The sequence below is a fragment of the Zingiber officinale genome, chromosome 6B (assembly GCF_018446385.1).
Source record: "Zingiber officinale cultivar Zhangliang chromosome 6B, Zo_v1.1, whole genome shotgun sequence".
Lineage (NCBI taxonomy): Eukaryota > Viridiplantae > Streptophyta > Magnoliopsida > Zingiberales > Zingiberaceae > Zingiber > Zingiber officinale.
This window is the reverse complement of record NC_055996.1, coordinates 40,183,988-40,199,125: the sequence shown is the minus strand read 5'-3', so window position 1 is coordinate 40,199,125 and position 15,138 is coordinate 40,183,988. Positions and strand designations below refer to the sequence as shown.

The 15,138-nt window shown below is 38.0% G+C and overlaps 1 long non-coding RNA gene across 5 annotated transcripts; it reads right to left on the bottom strand.

Annotated features, from left to right (window-relative positions):
• Positions 1-5,895: 5,895 nt before the first annotated feature.
• Positions 5,896-12,721, bottom strand: LOC121992369. Of its 5 annotated transcripts, none has more exons than XR_006114864.1 (3): positions 10,981-12,721; positions 10,128-10,779; positions 5,896-6,270 (listed from the first exon to the last, which is right to left on the bottom strand). It is a non-coding gene; the product is annotated as an uncharacterized LOC121992369 (long non-coding RNA). The 5 variants fall into 5 exon arrangements; XR_006114862.1 differs by lacking the exon at positions 5,896-6,270 and adding an exon at positions 6,377-6,820; XR_006114863.1 differs by lacking the exon at positions 5,896-6,270 and having other exon boundaries at positions 8,765-10,779; positions 10,981-11,136; positions 12,190-12,721.
• Positions 12,722-15,138: the final 2,417 nt, after the last annotated feature.

Here is a 15,138-nt window from a genome sequence, read left to right as displayed (position 1 = left end):
ATAAGGTTATATGTTATCACAAAATCTAATATAGTTTTCCCTTCCTCATTCCTCGTTCCAAACCCATAACTCTCATGTACTCTCTCATATTCCTTATTTTTTACTCTGACATGCCCATTTAGATCTTCTTATATTAAAATCATTTCATTTGGTAGAATATTTTGTAATATTTCATCTAAGTCTTCCCAAAATCTTGATTTGGTAACTTCATCTAATCTTACCCGTGATGCATATACGCTAATTATGTTCATAGTTTCTTTCACTACTGTTATCTTAAGAGCTATAATTCTTTCCCCTTTTCTAACTACTCTTACAACTTCATTCTTTGATAAACTATCTACAATAATACTCACTCCATTTCTTATTTTACTTTTTCCAGTGTACCATAACTTAAAACCTGAGGTCTCTATCATCTTTGCCTTCTCGCCTGCCCATTTTGTCTCTTGTAGACACAAAATACTAATTCTTCTCCTAATCATCATATCTACTACCTCCATTGATTTACTAGTGAGAGTTCCTATGTTCCATGTTACAAATCTTAGATTATTAGTTTTCCTATCATATTTATTCTTATCCAACCTATGGTGTGAGAACTCTTACCTATTTAATACTACACCCAAGTTCTCATGGAGATGTAACGGTCCTTCCTGAGACGTTATAATCAGACATTGTAACGCGAACTCTTGCATATTTAACACTACACCCGAGTTCTGGAAATGTAGCGGTCCTTGCCGAAATGTTACAGTCGGACCCTGCAATGCGTTCCTTCCGAGGAACAACCTAGCATTAGCACAATAGTTTAATGGATCCATTCATTGAATATTTGTCATAGTTTTGAATCTGATTGGCAATCTAACGCAACTCTCCTCCTTTATCCGGGCTTGGGACCCACCATGACCGGTCGTCATGGGCGGAGTTTGTCAAATAATAATAATTAATTTAAATACATTAATTAAAATCAAACTTATATAATTATCATTTAATTATAAAAGGGTATATATATATATATATATATATATATATATAAAAGTTAGAAATAAATAAATATGATAAATAAAAAAATAAAAAAGGTTTAACTTTAAAACTTATTTTCATTTAAAGAGCATGAAACTCCCTTAAATCTAATAACATCTCCTTGATCCAAACTACTAGGTTCGAGTTCACTCAATATAAGCTAGTTACCATCGAATCCTCTTGATTTGGGCTATTTGGGAATGGAATTGCATCCTTGAGTTGAACTTTTATTAAGATGAAGCTCTTCCCTTTTATCAAGTCGAAAAAGTGTCCCTTGTGAGCATATGCTTTTCCATGACACATGCGTTGGTGCAATGATGCATTAAGTGGCTGCATTCAATTTTAAGTTTCAATGTTTATTCAAAGAGTTTATGTTGGATCTTGCATGTTGATTTGATGTGTGTGTTTTCTTAGAACATCGGAGAAGCGACTAGAGAGGTGAATAGATGCTCATTTGAATCATGCTCATGTTTACATATGATTAGTATGTAATGGGAAAAAAATACAAACAAGAAGTACAAAAATACAAGTACACAATACAAATAAATCAATTTTATGTGGTTTGACAATCCCGGTCCTATTTCATGACCACTCTTGAAAGTTTTTATATTTTAGCATTCTCAAAAAAAAAAAAAAAAATTTGATAATCCCAATTAGTGTCATTGACTATCTCTAGGTGACCAGTTTGATCCCACGGAAGTTTCCTATCAGTCATCAGGGTAAATTGAGAAGTGCACACGACGACCAGCCTAGAAGCCCAGCATCCTTTGATTATGTCTCCCATTTGGAGGAAAAATTCCTGTAAATATATCGTAGTTGGAGTTCGAACCGTGGATATATGAGAGACAATCTGAATGTCCTATCATGACACCATGACTCCGGAGACATATTTTAGCATTATCAGGTTCCTTACAAAAGTAGAGAAAGCTTTTACAATATTTAATACTTACATCCAATACAAGGAATATAAAATACAAGATAAAATAAAAGAATACAATATAAATGAATTGCCATGACACTGTGCATTAACTTGTTTTCGTTTTCTTTTTGCTTTGGATTGCTCAAGCTAACTCCGGAATGCACTACCATTTGATCCAGTTGCCAAAATCCCTAAATTTTCCTATTTTTATAGGATACTTATTGTATTTTAGAATACACCTGATCAATTGACTGTTAACTTAATTCAATTGATTGGATGCTGCTATCTGAACCTGCATATAATTGACTTCCTAGGTCTACAATGACTACTTAAGTCAACTAATATTCCATTCAGTTGACTAGTTCACTATAGTATTTGAGAATTTAATTGTTGATTACAAACTTGTCTAATAAAAAACTCTTGCCCCCTAATACTGAGTTTGGCCACTTTTAAAATTGAAGCAATGTCATGCCAAGAAACCCTATGTCTCTTGGACTTCCTCATCTATCTTATGTTGGAGCAGCGTGTTGGAACTCTATCCACAATCTGTCGGAGGGACAGTACTTACTTCTTTGTCAAGATGACTTAAGCTGATAATCTCAAGTTGTTGGCTTGGCTGAGTAGGTCGATCGCCACGATGCTGTGTTGGTGAGTTCTCCAAGTGTCAAGTCGAGGACGCTATTGTCGACAGCTCAAGACGAACGTCGAACAATCACGGAGCCTGTGTTCGAGTTACGTGAGGAGTGTCTCCCGAGGAACAAAAGATGCCGAGTCTTGCAGCGAGGTAGTCTCCTTAAAATAGATTCGTCCCCTCTGGCGGTGCTAAGAGATCACGCTTGGATGTTTGTTTCCCAGGATAAAACGACGAAACCACAACACAACCTAGCACATGTTGATGTGGCGAACTGAGTGTATATTGTTATGAACCGCAAATGCACGGTTTCGTCGTCAGTGACAAAAAGATATCGAACCTACAGGAACTGTTGATTAAGTACTAGTTAATTTCGTACTGCGAATTATCTAGACAAATGTAAGGTTGGTTGGAAAAGAGAGTAAGAGAAAGAATAAAGAGATGGAGAGAGAGAAGGAAAGAGAGAGTGTAAGGAGTAGAGAAAGAGGGAGAGTTGGATTTGGGGATGGATAGATACTAGGATTTCGATTTCACCATGATGCTAATTAATGTCCTTATGCATTATTCATATCCTTAACTCCATGTTTACATTTGTGTAGGGATTCTAATCAAAGTCCGGCACAATCCCGCACAGGTTGCACTGGAGAGTCTACCCGAGTCCTAATACCATTAAGTAAAAAAGCAACTCTAGAAAGTCCGGTTAAAGGGTTATCCTCTGTCACAGGGTGCCGGTCATACGTTTTTAGAGTTATCTAATGTACTTCCCAATGGTAGCACCGAAGTATCCACTCCAATTGGAATGCCCTAACAAGGATTAGTCCCTATGTTAAGATCTTTTGACTCTAGAAAGTGGATAAGTATCGATGCCCTCTGTCACTAAGGGCATAATATGTCCGGTTGAATGAGTATCCTTTGTCACTAAGGATCCCCTAATTATCCAGTCTAGTAGCAACCTTAATATAGAGATAAATCCATCACAATCCACATGCATCTACCACACACACATTTCGTCAAACATGTACAAGGCACAAAACACATAAATCATGACATAAACACTTCATTGAATAAGAAAATGTCTAAACACATAGTTCATACATCCGCAATCACATCATAACTACTTCCTACATCCTAGATCTAGAGATTTACTCCATTGCAAGGGAATTACAACCAAGAGATGATAAATATAACATCTACAACTCAAAACATGGATTGAGAGATAAGAGGATGCTTATTTTTGAAGCGTAGCATCCTTAGAAACTCTCCCTTGCTCCGGAGATGGACAGATCAATGAAGATGAGACTTCTAGGATTCCCCTAAGGGAGAGAACCCTTCTACAAGGAATGCGGGCAAGCCCTAAGCCAAAAGATTCATGAAAAGGAGAGAAACCCCCTTTTATAGCACTTGACACAACCCTTGCACGGGCCGTGACACGACCGTGTGAATTCACAATACCATGTGTTGCCTTGGCTCTGGTTTGGTCTTATTCTCTGGAGCTTCCACATAACCTATGTGGATTGACACAGCCTAACTCTGCTTCTTCTTTGGAAATGTGACACGACCTCGGCTTCTCCTCCACACGGCCATGTGGAATCCACACGACCAAGTTCTTCTTGGTCTCTAGTCAGATGGCACAGCCGTGTGGTTTCACGTGTTCCTCTTTGTCTTTGGATGGATGACACAGTCATGTGGGATCACACAGCCGTGTGCTGCTCCTCATCTGGTCCGGCCACATGGTCGTGTGGATTCACACGGCTGTGTGTTGCTTCTCTTCTGGAGTATGACACAGTCGTGTGAGTTCATATGACCAAAGCTTGATTTGCACGGGTAAGGCCATACGACCGTGTGGGTCACACTGCCTGAGCTGGATTTTTACAAGTTGCTCCAATGTGCATCTTTTGCTCTGTTTTCACTCCAAATCACATCTTGTCAATCAAAATAAGCAAAGAGCATATCTCCAAATAAAAGGAATGGAAATATGATATTATAATGAAATATAGCGCAATAAATATAGATTATGTTCATATACAAATAGATATACGTTAGAACATGTATAAAAGTATATATAATTTATGTACATCATATATCTGAGCGTTATCATGCATATCTACTGAAAAAATTACTCCACAAAAAGACAAGAAATAACTGAGGGATTGGAGCTCTCTTGCACACATAGAATTGCTTCTGCTATTCTTTTTCTCTTTAGTATGAAGAAAGAAAATGCAGCTTTTATTTAAGCTTACTCTACTCACTGCTTGCTACTCCTCTTTATAGGCTTGCCTTGCAACTTGCATTGTGGCACTTGAGCATGTGTCATGCTCATGTGAAGGCAAGTGGAGGAAGCATGCAACGTGAGCTTCCTTCCTGCAAGACAGGTGGTATGCAAGTGGCATCTATGCACAGCCATGCTTTGCATGGAATGACCAGTAGCATGATGCTTATACAATGCCACGTGACAAGCTTTAGGCTGGTAAGCAAAAGAGAAATGTAGCACATATTGACTGATGTACGTGGATATGTCATACCCTGACCAGTCAAAGGAGTGCAGTGGTATTTTTGGGTCAATGTAATTAAGGTTCTGGATTCACACCTCCTCTGTAGAATCGATCAATCATAATGTCACTCAATCAATGTGAAACTATTAATCTATAAGTCGTGTTTCCATTTACAATTTATATTTACCAATATCTTATATCAGTCGACAAATTATTAGGACTTCTAATACCTATACCTAAAGACCATTTTCTTGAGACTTTATATATTTCCTAATTATTGGTCGATCTTGACTTACAAGGACTTTTGATGCCTAGAGGTCTAGCCTTCGGGAATTCATCCTTTGCCCAAGCTCATATCAATCTTGATCCCCTAAAACTTTCATTTGCCCAAACACAAGTCAAAGTTGACCTACCAACTTTCATGTATCTGTCTAGTGGCCAGTCTTTTGGGCTTCCTCTTTATATAACATCCCGTCAATCTTTTCTTGTCAGAACTTCATCACTACTAAGGATCTAGTTACTCTTGACCTACCTTGACTTCTACATTTGTTAATCATCAACTCTCCTTGACCTACCAAGGTTTTTACACTTGCTAATCATCCATAGTCCTTAACTTGCCTAGACTTCTACTATCAAGCCCCTTTCCTCGGCGTGCCGATGATGGAGATAATGGTGGCATCCAACTGATCGGAGATGAGCTTCGGGAAAGATAAGGTGAGATGAAGCTAGGCTGGCAGTGGTGAGGGTGGATATGGTGCCGCTAGCCATTGTTGGTGAGGCGATGGTGGAGGTGTGGCGTCGATGTCGATGGTGTTGTAGCGGAAGCGCAAATTAGAGAAGTGGCAAAGAAGAAGCTACTGTGCTTCGTCAAAATGGATTACTGTAACTTCTCAATTGAATCTCAGCCGTCTGATTGTCTCATATCTGAATCAAAGTCCAGGATTGATCAAATCTACATCAATGGCTAGAATAACTTCGGATCTAGATCAACAACTGGAATCACTTCAAATTTGGATCCAAGGCTTCATATCTTGATCGATGATGATGATCTACTCTCCCTTGAGGTTGATGGAACATATCTTGATGGATGACTCAGATCTTCTCATATCTTGAATGAACGGCCTAGATCACTCCATAATGATTCTCCTTTCTTAGCCCTAGCTTTGAGCTCAATTTGAATCGATCTGACTTGGTCTATAGCTTGGCTTGAGCTCCTACAAAATCATATTTCAAATTTTTTGACAAAATATGACCCATATGAGATAAATTGCATTTAAGCGTAGAAATGAATCTAGCTCGTGTAATATGATATAATCGCTCATTTAAGAACAAGAGAGATCAAAAGGCACAAATATAGGAGCTTAATTATCATGACAAAATGATGGTTGTCAAAATCCTCAACACTTATTCTTATATGTCCCGGACAAGTAAACATAAATAAGAAACAAACTAAAAATCATCTCCAATGCAATTCCCTAGCAATACTATGAAGATAGTAAAAGTAAATTACATAGGACCATCAAATTTACACAGATCAAAACATTCATGAATCCAAACATTATTATCCTCGGGACATGATTGAGTTGGCTACTGCGGGTAGATATTGCTACAATGGGCAAGAGGTCGAATCTCGGCAAAGCAGAGAAAAATGTCCTCCTCGTAGTGACCAATTGTAGCTTCCCGATTTATCTCCTCACAAATGATCATATGGTCGGCCGTGTGGGGCAGTTGGGGTAGTAGATTCCACCTTTTGCTACAATGAATCTAAACATTACACTAGTCAACAAGCATGGTGACATCAAACAACTTTAATAGACTAACCATGAAAAGAGCTTCACAAGGTAATATTTCATTTCTAGCTCTCAAAAATATGTGTAAAGATAGAGTTCCACTCAAAAGCTACTCACAATACTTCACTACCATAAGCTTGCTCATTTTCTACCATTGTGAATCGAAATGTAGTTAAAGAGAATCGAAATGAAGCAAACAAAATGTTAGGAGAAAGAAATTCAAAAAGTAAAAGTGAGAGTATTGGAAGAATAAACTTGATGAGTTATCCACTTCAATGTGCATCTAAGAATAAATCCTAGTAGATCAGGAACACTTGAAAAGCAAAGAAGTCAGCTCCTCTTCCATTTGATACTCTTCCTTACCATTATTTTGAGATCAGTCCTGCAATTTATAAATTCAAAACTCATACACAAGAACTCCAGAATTGGGCTGAATTCTAAACTCCTGTTACTTCAAATTTCAGATTAAGCAGCTGATCAGATTTTAGAGTTCCAGTGTGTAGCTATAGTGTGCCAAGTAATAAATCAATTCCCTATTCCTTATTTAGATAATCTGATTCCATTGTTATGTGTCTCATCATTTCCAGCAGTTGAGTATCTCTAGTTAAAATGTGCAGTGAAGTATCGAACTCAAGGTATTAAATCCAGCTAAACATTTCCAGAATTTAGTTTCAACAAAATTTCTGCATTTCAAAATTTGCTGTTGTTCAGACACACCATTTAGATTTGGCACATACTAGTTCCTATTTTTTCTGGTTCCTGCATTTCACAGATTCTTGGCACAAATCCTTGAAACAGATTTGGCACATAGAAATTCCAATCGGATCCACAGTTTAAACTCCCTGACCATCTGATTTCTGGCAGTTTTCAACAAGTTTAAATTCTGGTTCTTGATTTCCTGTCAATTCTGATTTCAGAGACTCAAATTCAGTAGGATCTTAAAGCATTGAAGCTGTCAACAACTTTACTTGATGGCAGAATTCCAGAGATCAGGTTTAGACTTTCAATTGTGCTGAATAAGATTCTGAAAACTTAATTCCTGAAATTGCTCCTGTTCTTCTGTTAGCAATTGTTTTTTTCAAATTGATGCAAAGCTCAACTCTTCTCAGCCTTTGCAGAAAACAGATCCTTGGACTTAAGTTTCGGATTAAGAGTTAAGGTAGTTCCAGCTTAAGTTATGAAAATTTCAGCTTAACCAAGGCTCTCCTTTAGTACTGTCATGATAGGGAGCTGAATTCTTATTGTTGCTGTCCAGAAATCCCAGTACAATTTGGCACCAACTAGTTCCTTGAGATTTTTTTTGTTTCTCTCATGTAATCCTCTGCATAAACTCTGATCAGGTACCAGTGATATTAACCATTTTTTTTTTTCACTGACCAGACTTTTAAGTTCCCTGGACATCAGTTTCAGAATTTGGATTTATGTATTCGACACTTCCTGAATAGCATGGGACATGGTGAGAAGAGGACAACAAATAACTATTAGGATAGAAACTTCACTTGTGAGCAAAACTATGTAAGGACTTGGCATGCAATAGATTAGTTCCATACATTTTGTTTTTTCCTTGTCAAGTTCTGGAATTCTCAGAATCCATCAAAGCTTCAACCATTTCAGATGTGCAGCTATACATTTCAGAATTTAGCTTCACTGAAGTCACAGAAATCCGATTCACGCTTTGACAAGCAGAGTTTTCTGCTTTTCACAATTCACACACATCAAAACTAACAATTTCTGCATTACAGTTTACTTATCCTGTTGTTTTTTAAACATTGTAGTGATGATGACAACAGCAGCATGGAAGCTTCCCAAATTTGAATTCATCTTGCACTTATGAATTCAAGAAACCAACTTCAGAAATTATGCCATAGAAAATTCAGGAATGAAACTGATTTCCTGAATTATGGTTTTCAGATTTCAGTTTCTAACTTCTATTCCAACAGCTAGGTCATGAAGAGTTAAGTTTTTAAAGATGATATCAACTGATACTAGGCTAACAGGACACAAAGAGAAAAATCACCATTGCTTCAGCTGCAGCTTCTAAGATCATATTCCAATCCAATTCTCAAAGAACTACAATTCAGTAATCCATAATCCAATTCAGAGTTTCAGAATTGAAGATCCACGGAAATTCCAACTTTATTTCAATGAAGAATTTAGTTCGGACAAAAAGCTCATGTAGCACTGCAATAGTAGGAGTTTGAATTTGAGTCACTGCTGGGCATAATCAATATTTAAAATTGGCACAATGCAAGTGTTTTGAGGCATGAACTATTGCATTTCAATTCCAGAATTCAGATTTAGCAATTTCCGGACTCAATGCCTTACATCAAATCCCTAACATTCTGAAAATTTCAACAAATGACGAATTGGATTAGGTCCTGCAGAAACCCAGCCATCCTTCCTTTTAAACTCTTCTCAATATTTTTTTTTTCTCAACACCAACTTCTCATTGACACTCCCCAACTCATCAACAATCTTTGACAATTCCAGTTTTTTTTTCTCGGTTATTTTCTTCTCTTTTTTTCCCCATCACTCTCCAATTGCAAGCTACTGTGAATGATTACTTCCAGCCACATCTGATAACAGTAGTCTCAAAAAACAGAAATCTGCACTCATGAAAACCTCCAAAATCCTCAAAATTTTCTAGCAAATGCGAACCACTCGTTTCTTCCCCCCACACTTAAATTTTTGACCGTCTTAGCAAAATAACTCGTCAAGTCATCATCCAAACTCTCAAGGAAATAAAGCAAGCAAAGGTGATCAAAGATTTGAATGCTAGATGGAAATGTTTTGTGGAGAAAGAAATTGGAAATTAAGAGGAAACAAGAATGAAAAATATCTTTCATCGTTTTCATGTAGGCATATGTTACTATGGTTTCAAAAAGAAACAAAGCAAGTTCTAGAGTATTATTTGCCATGAGTACCATCACACAAAAGAAAAGATCAATAATAGGTTTGAAAGTGGTCCTCACTAGTTAATTTGTCAATTACAATCAATCAATCAAAATAGAATCCATCACATACAAATTACTAAATGCAAGTAAAAGATTCAATCATGAAAAAAATATCGCCACAACTCGACAATCAAATTTAATTAGTTTTTAAGATTCTCAAGGTATTACATAGGAATGCATAGGGAATTATTTCAAAACAAAACCAAACAAAGTGCCTAAATGGAAAACAAAAAAAAAATGTAGAGTAGGAAAATGAGGTATGAAAGCAAACAACCGTATAAGTGTAAAAATAAAGATAAGCAAGGAAAAGAAAAGAAAGGAACGAACTCCTCTTTATTCCCGACGTTGTAAGAGATTCAAAAGTAGGAGCCACGCCGGCAGTGGAATGGTCCTTCCTAGTAGTTGGAGTCGGTTGAGGTGTAGATCCAACTCGGTTGTGGAATATTCTGAGCTGAAGTGATTGTCGCTTCCTCTACCATTTTCTCTTTAGTTCCTAGCGGTTGGAAGCAGTTTAGTAGAAGTATCCAATCTGGGAGCCTATGAAAACCTGCAAGGCTAGGGAAAGAACACACCTCCCACACGCATGTGAGATAAGAAAGAGATGGAACCACAATAGACTCTACAAAGAATGGATAGAGAAATGAGTCACATCCAATACAATCAATCTTAGGAACCTCCATAGAATTTTCTAAAAGATCACAAGAGATATTAACCTTGCCGTGATGAAATGTACCTAGAATCTCTAAAATATTGACTGTGGACTCCTTCTGGTTAGGTAAGGGCTTTGGCTCAGGTGCTGGTATAACCGAAGGAAGTGATTCTTGGGTCTTTGCCTCTATAGCGCAAGTCCCTACACTCTCCTCATCAACATCTAGTTCAGGTGTTGGTGCAACTAAAAGAGGTGATTCTTGGGGCATTCCTTTCACTGTGCAAGTCCCTACACTTTCATCATCAACAACGCATGCATCATTTACAATATCTGCAACAACAATATTAGAAAAGTTAGGATCAACAACAACTATATCATCACAACATAAAAGACTAGAGGAGTCCTATAGAGTAGTAACATCAGAATGTTACAATCTCTACAATTCATCTCCTCAGGCATGTCAATCCCATCAGGAATGGTCTCTGAGTGGAATTGACAATATGTAATTGTGGAGATATCTAAATTCCTTACGATCCTACAGAACTTCTTCACTGAACCCTTGAAATGTTCCTTGGCTTGATCTGCTGGATTGAATATGACCAAGTAGGCATAGGATCATCTTGAAATCCCTATGGGCTCTGATATACTGGATATGATTCAGTGAACTGGCTTTGTACACCCTCAAACCTGAAATATAAATTATCCATCCAATTAGAATTATATGTATTTAAAAATGACTCAGCTGTTCTGCTGCTCCATAGGAGGATAGTATTGAGGTTTTGGCTGATAATAATGAGTCTGAGGCTAATAATAATGAGGTTGCTTAGGCTGATAGTATTGACTCTCAATCCTACCTTTAAAATACTGATAATATGAATCCATAGTTAAAGAAATTTTCTTTCTTACACTGAAACACTAGCAAATAAGATACACAGGAATATATAAGATCAAACACATGGATATCTAAACATTTAAGCACTCAACAACAAATTTTTTTTAAAAAAAATTATGTAAAAATAAAAAATAATCTTAAAATTATCCCACTATACTCCCCGGCAACGACGACAAAATTGATAGACCGTGTATGTCATACTACACAGTTACAATTCAAATGAATATCGAACCCCTCTACACTAGTATAGTATAGAGATGACTCAAGTTGTCTCTCACAAGGAATGTAGACAAATGTATGGCAAATCTAGGATCATATGTTATTGCTTAGTATTTTGATGTTAAATGGGGGTTTGGATTTTGGGTTCTAAGAATAAGCAATGAAAAACAATGCAAGTAATGAAATATAATCCTAATGAATGTAAGACAATGCAAATAATAAAACCTAACCTAACTTAAACTACAATTGCATACGAATTAAAAGTAACATCAAGAAAACATCTATGAAATGAAACCTAGAACCTATAGCAAAACCTAAGCTAATCTAACCTAATTGTATTCAAATGAAGGACACAAACATAATGGATTTAAAACTAACAAAACAATGCAAACGACTAACTAAAGGAATTTCCAAACTAAAGTATAACTTCTTAAAGAAACATTCCATCAAATATCTTGTGAGCATCATCCAATCAAACCTTATGTATATGAAATCTGAAACATGTGGAGTTAAATCTATTACAATTCAACCAACAATGAATTTATACCAGCATTAAAACATGAACTCAAGCAAGTAATCAAATACATCAAAGAAATAGATGATCAACTGAAACATTAAACAAAATGTACCAATCTTGCTTTGGATGGCTATAATGGAGTTCAAATGTGAGATGATCTGTTGGAGCTTCAGATTTGATGTTGTGAGCTACTCGAATGGATGATGGAAAGTTTCCGATCAGTGGAGGAGAAGCCGCTAGTTGAGGAAGGGAAGCCCCACTCCTCTCTAGTGGATGATGGGGCGATGTGGAGGTGGATGAAGCAGATGGATTGCAGCTGATGGTTGGCGAAGAAGAAGATGGAGAGAAGAAGATTAGGTAGGGAAGGCCCTTACCTTGATGGATGAGGCGATTGGCGATGACCGGAGGGAGGGAAGCCCCTTTCCTCGGTGTACCGACGATGGAGATATGGTGGCCGTTGGCCAGCGGTGGTGAGGGTGGATATAGCGCTGCTAGCGGTTGGTGGTGAGGCGATGGTGGAGGAGGTGCGGCGTCGATGTCGGTGGTGCTGTGGAGGAAGCGCGATCGGGAGAAGTGGCAAAGCTATGCTATCAAAATGGGTTAGTGTAACTTCTCAATGAATCTTAGCCATCTGATCATCTCAAATCTGAAACAAAGTCTAGGATTGATCAGATATACATCAATAGCCAGAATAGCTCTCTAGATCAACGACTGGAATCACTTCAAATCTGGAACAAATGCTTTAGATCTTGATCGATGATGATGATCTATTCTCCTTTGAGTTTGATGGATGACTCAAATCTTTTCAGATTTTTAATGAACTACTTAGATCTCTCCATAATGATTTTTCATCTTTAGCCCTAGCTTTGAGCTCAATTTGAATCAATCTGATTCTGTTCGTGGTTTGGCTTGAGCTCCTACAAAACCATATTCAAATCTTTAGACAAAATATGACGAATATGAGATAAATTGCATTTAAGCCCAGAAATGAATCTAACTCATGTAATATGATATAATCGCTAATTTAAGTACAAGAGAGATAAAAAAAGCACAAATATAGGAGCCTAATTATCATGACAAAATGATGGTTATCATGTAACAACATTTTGGTCACCACTGCATGTAAAATATCATATTATATAATAATTAAATAATAAGATTTAATAGACAAATAGTCTTAACGAAATTTTTAGAAATTTTAAAAATTTTCTAGAATTTAATTGGAGCTCATGTGACGTGTTTTGAGAAGATGCATTTATTGGCTTGAGAAAAAACCTATTTGGGGCACCCGGATGTGAGAGTTGATTGAGAAATTGATCTAGAGTTTAATAGAAAAATCCCTAAGTTATAAAAGCATTGTCCATGCCCAAGCTCACACATCGCTGAATTCCTTCCCTTCTCTTCTTGCGAAGCTGCCCTCTCCTCCTTCACCGAACCCTTTCTCCCCAAATTCATCGCCAATTCTTCCCTCTCCCTCTCGCGAGTTCCCGCACCCCAGCTGCCGATCTCGCTCCCTCACGCGAGCACCATAGCCGCCGGCCTCTTCTGCTCACGCGAACACCATAGCCGCCGACCCTGCTCCCTTGCACGGGCACCACAGACACCGCCGACCTCTCCTCCTCACGTGAGCACCAGAGATTCCACACCACCGCCGATACAACGAGCCAGCGGCCAACGCGACACCTTTCCATCACATTCTGTCGTGCCCTAATACCGAGTTCCCTGGCGATTTCTTCCTTCGTCAGTCACTAGGTTTCGTTGAAGTGGGTTCCAGCCGAAGAGGAAGCTGTGGACACCAAGATTTGGTAAGGCACTTCATTTTGGATCCTAGGGTTGTAGTGATTTGGTGTTCAGATTCTAGTAACAAGGGGTACGCTAACTAGGGATTGTTTTGCAGTGAATTCACAGCGGCACCGACCCTAGACCTTCGGTAGGAGTTACCTCCGGTTAGCAAGTATTCTTCAGCAGCCACTCTTCCCGGTCGTGGGTCAACAAGGGAGACCTCACAGTAAGGGTAAGATGTTGGAGATTTGATTTGTGTTTTGGCCTAAAACTGAATTTGTTGCTAGTATGATTAGGGATAATTAATCCAGGTGGTTGTTTGAAACGATTAAGATGAAATGTTGGATTTAATCTAGGGTTAGGTTAGATCCGAGGCTTATAGTTAATTGAGTTAATGACAGAATTTGGGTCCTAAATAGGAGTTCAAGATTATTATTGGATACATGGGGTATAGCTTAATTATATGTTTTGTTACTGGACTTTGACTTACAACGAGTCACTTGACGGGTGGATAAGTTTGGACGCTCGACCTATATTAAAGGCGGGTACTTCTTACTTTGACTCTCTTTAGTTCTTTGAAACTTGGTGCATGAGCTATTTTTGGATAAGGACTGCTTTACCTTGACTCCACTCGTAATATTTCCTGTGCTTGATACTTCCACTCAAACCTTTGAGATATTCATTTCTATATCCATACAGTCTCTTGTTGTCATCTATGATGTGTAGCAGATATTAGATACCAACCTTGTATGCCTTGCTTGTTGTTTATTTATGTATCGTATTGAGCATGTTGACTTCATGTAGCATACTTGATTCCTTTTTATATGTATATGATGACTGTTGTATTTTGCACATCATATCATTACATGCATGTCAACGACAAATTCTTCCTTGCGGTCGAGAGAGTCGTTGACTAGGGCCACACGCTCGACCACTCGAGAGAGTGGTAGTTGGAGCAGATGTTGCTTGTCCTGTTATGCCCCACTCGCTCACTCATGAGTAGAGAAAGCTGAAGTTGCGAGAAGCAGGGACCCTTGTCGCAGATGTAGCTAGTTAGCTACTATGCAATTGTCTACTCGGCCACTCGAGAGAGTGGTAGCTGGAGTTTTGTACAGTTTCATTACTGACCCAACCTCTCGACCACACAGGGATCATGGTGTAGAGGGGTGGGAGGGAGTGACCATCAGTGCATACGCTTTTATTATTATTAAACCTACCTATGCTGTTGTTTCTTTGTTGTTGCTTCCTTGTGTCTATAGTTGTTCGTTGTGCCATGTGT